The sequence below is a fragment of the Humulus lupulus genome, chromosome X, assembly GCF_963169125.1.
Source record: "Humulus lupulus chromosome X, drHumLupu1.1, whole genome shotgun sequence".
NCBI lineage: Eukaryota > Viridiplantae > Streptophyta > Magnoliopsida > Rosales > Cannabaceae > Humulus > Humulus lupulus.
This window is the reverse complement of record NC_084802.1, coordinates 205,579,004-205,583,161: the sequence shown is the minus strand read 5'-3', so window position 1 is coordinate 205,583,161 and position 4,158 is coordinate 205,579,004. Positions and strand designations below refer to the sequence as shown.

The 4,158-nt window shown below is 33.6% G+C and overlaps 1 protein-coding gene across 1 annotated transcript in view; it reads left to right on the top strand.

Annotated features, from left to right (window-relative positions):
* Positions 1–574, top strand: part of LOC133803136 (uncharacterized) — a gene marked incomplete in the record, with an annotated part of 5,318 nt that extends 4,744 nt beyond the window's left edge. Inside the window, 1 exon segment of the mRNA XM_062241094.1 lies at positions 1–574.
* Between the last annotated feature and the right edge of the window lie 3,584 nt (positions 575–4,158).

Below are 4,158 nucleotides of genomic sequence, written 5' to 3'. Positions count from 1 at the left end.
GGTCCTTTAACCATTCGGCTATGGATTCTTAGTGGGGACCCCTTCCTCATACATTGTGAATAGCTGAATTCAAATTGAAATGAAACATTTATGATACCATACCTTTTGTGTCCAATACCAAGCTTGAGAGTTTGGTGCCTAGTTTGTTAGGAATGTAGTTCTATGTTGCAACTACTTTTCCCATAGTTACTGTCTAGGATTTGTCGAACCAGTTTCCCGGGGCGCTGAATATTCTTGTGAGTTGTTTTTCACTTTGTCGTGTTGATCATCTTGCTACCAACATATTGAGTGAAGAATTAATATCCTTGTGTTTTCCTTACTACAGATTGGTAAAAGAAGACACCAAACTGAAACCAAGGCAGGGTGGAGAACTGAGTTGTATAAACTTTTATGACATATTTGATATCTTATTTGGGTTGTAAATAGAAAACATGTAGATGTATGTGTACAGGAAATAGCTTTCTAGTATTATGATTTATTTTGCATATCAAGGGTTGCTTATTATTCTTAAAACTAAAATCAGAAATTAGATGTGGACCCTGTGAAATGTTAAAAAATTTGGGTGTTTAAATTTTGGCTTGTTAGGTAACCATTATTTAAATAGTTTTTTATTTCTTTAATTAAAAATATGACAATAAAATTGGAAAGTTTGTTTGGTAAGTCTATTTTCATTTTTATACTTTCTTAAATTTTCATTAAATTTTATCAAATTTTGAAAACACTTTTTTTTCACTTTTAATTATTTTTTAAACAGTTTTTCATTTCTTTTCATCTTCACCCCGGTAACCTAGGGCTTCTTTCCTCCTCCGGCGTCAATGACTTCCAAAACTATTTACCAAATATATAAGTTACCAGAGACATTTTTTATATTTTTGTTTTTAAAATTAAAACTAAAAGTAGTTATCAAAGACATTTTTATTTTTAAAAAATCGAAAAAACAAAAGTGAAAACAATATTTTTATTTTTATGTTTAAGAAAATAAAAAATAAAATTTTTACCAAACACAACCTTACTCAATATTCACTTAGAGAAATTACGAGGGCGTTTGGCATTATAACTGAAAGCTATTTTTTGTTTTTAAAAACTAAAATTTATTATCTGAGAACAAATAAGAGCGTTCGACATTTATTTTCAGAAAAAAGTCGCCAAAAATAAAAAATTAATATGTAAATTTTATGTTAAATTTGGCACAAATAATGAGTCAATACTATATTTAACTCAATATTTACAATTGCGCTCTAATACGCAAGATATAAATTAACAAAAAAAAAAAGTCAACAATTAATTTAATATTTATTGATAGTATACAAAAATTATTATTTTTCCATTTTTTATTGTAAAAAAAAGTGAATAAAAAAAGTAACATTGTTAGTTATTAATTGTTAACTAATAAATTAGTGTCAATATGGTAAATAAAACAGTAACATTTATTGCTGGGTCAAATTTGACCTACGCTATATTTTATACCGAATTTGACACAACTTTTAGCATTTGCCAAATTTGATACTTTTTAGAATACTATTGGAGAGTGATACTTTTGTTAGAATGTACTAAATATAACAATACATCACTTTTTTTGGTACTTAAGACTTTGAGGTTACTAAAACCATATGTACTAAACCTTGAGGGCTAGAACTAAATATTAACTTAGCACTTTTGTTCCTTGAAAAATAATACATTGAGAATGTGAGAAACTCTATAAATCAAATCAGAAATGCTAGACTGCCCAACAAAATTTTTATTTTTAATTTTTTTTTTCTGAGAAAATAAAACCATGCTCAACTCAAACATATTACCGCCGCCCACGTTGATCACCCACCCCTGGCTCAAACTCAAACTCAAACTCAATGCTCTATTTGTATAATATATATTTTTTTTCTCAACCGTCTTTGAAAATCTTTCACAACTCATGAGAATGCATTTTTTTTTTCTTTTTTTATTATTTATTTGGTTTCTCACTACCGAACTGACTAAATATTTTCTACTTTGCTTTGTATTTCCTTTCCTTCTTAATCATCCCATGCTAATGTATCGAGAGTGTAGGCTTGCTTTAAGAACTCAAATTTCTTCAAAGTCTTGATCCCTCTTCATTCTTTATAAGTTCCATTAGCCCATACAAGCCCTTCAAGCAGGTTGTTCAACTTTTTCATAAGTAAATTCAGCTTAGTAACTTGCCATTATTGGCCAAACAAGAGCAAGACATAACATTAGGCACATTTGAATGAACAAAGAAAAATTTCACTAAACAAAATGTGGTGCATTGTTATATTTACCACATTTTAACAAAAATATCACTCCAATGGTATTTTTGTGCCAAATTTGGCAGAGTATATAATAATATGGGTCAATATTTTTTTTTAAAGGTAAGGAAATTTCTATTAATAGACAAATCGAACATAGTCCATTATATGAAAATAACGCTCCTAGAGCATGATCAACACGAATAGGCTTACCAAGCTGTTTACAATACAAAGGAAGAAAACCCTAATAGCTACCCCAACTAAAGGTCTAATAAGTCGCCCGCTATCGAGCATCAAAAGAGTGTGAGGTAAACTAGGTTTCCAACCTAAATGAGCATATGACAGATTTATCCCACTAATGACAATCAGCCAAAAGTTTTCCCATAAAAATTGGGAAAAAACAAACTCATTATTCAAATAAGAAATAAGGGTAACATAGCATCGACCAACTATGCTCATGAAACATGACTCAAGAAAATGGTAATTCACAAAGCACAGGGTCAATAAAGATAGAGATCGAGGAATCCCTCGAATCTGAAGGTGAAGGGAAGCATGATTGAGATCCCTGCAAAAGCAAACTTAACAACTAGATGAAACACCAACCACCCAATAGGACTCAAAGTTATCCTCCATCGCTGTAATGCCCTACTACCCAGGGACCGTTACACTGTGTATTTTAAATAGTGCTAAACTTGTTAAATGAGTCATTTGGCCATAATCGCGTAATTAAATGTGATTAGCGATTTAGGGTTAAAATTTTTAGTCAAGGATACAAACGTTTCACTAAAACGTTTTAGTATACATTGGGATCCCAAAATACATTTAAAAGGTTAATTATAATAAAAGATTTACAACTAGCCGACCTAAGCAGCAAAATAGGGTTTACCCTAGTTCCTCTTTAAACCTCGGTTGTGGTGGTCGAGCAGCCGCATATGTACACATCGTCACCTAAGCTCTCCACTCAAGGATGGTCCAACTTTCTTTTACCTTTACCTGCACCACATAGCACCCGTGAACCGAGGCTCAGCAAGAAAACTCAAACATGCTCATAAGCAGTTAATAACATGTCACCAAATCACAACAAGCATGCCTAGCAGTAATAACCCTATTCATGCATGCAGGGAAGTACAAATAAATGATTATGGGGTCTTGCGCCCTGAATAGATGGCTGTTAAGTCATTTTGGGGTCTTGCGCCCTAAATAAATGACTGTTAAGTCATTCTGGGGTCATGCGCCCTGAATAGATGACTGGGTTCCTGTGCCTTGAATAAATGAATAGGGTCCTGTGCCCTGAATAAATGACTGGGGTCCTGTGCCCTGAATAAATGACTTATTAAGTCGTTCTGGGGTCCTGTGCCCTGAATAGATGATTAATAAGACATCTTGGGGTCCTGCGCCCTAAGCCATGTGACCATCAAGTCACCTGAGCCTTTTAGCCCTAGCTCTGAGTAACTAGCCATAGACTAGCCAAGCGCTTTAGTTTTCTTTGACTAATAGGTCGGTCGAGCATATAATGCTCCTATTGATTAGATCTAATCATATCGACCAGCGTTCAATGTGCTATTGCCGCTCTAGACTCATAAGTCAATTCCATACAACCAGCGCTCAGTACTATTACCGATCATGCACATTTACAAGGACTCAAGCTCTAATCAATTCCATATTCAACATTCATACCATGCTATAATCACATGTATCACATGCATCACATGCCTCACATACTGGGTGCAATTTTCTTACCTTTGGCCCAAGCACAAGTTACCAATAAATGACCCCTTGAGCACGATCCTGATTCTGAACCTCTAGTAATCACCTAGTCACAACCATAATATAAAATCTTGTAAAAAACGAGCAAATAAAGACTTTCGGACTGAGTCCTAGCCTCTGGGATGTTGAATCCTACCAAACCAGGTAGTAG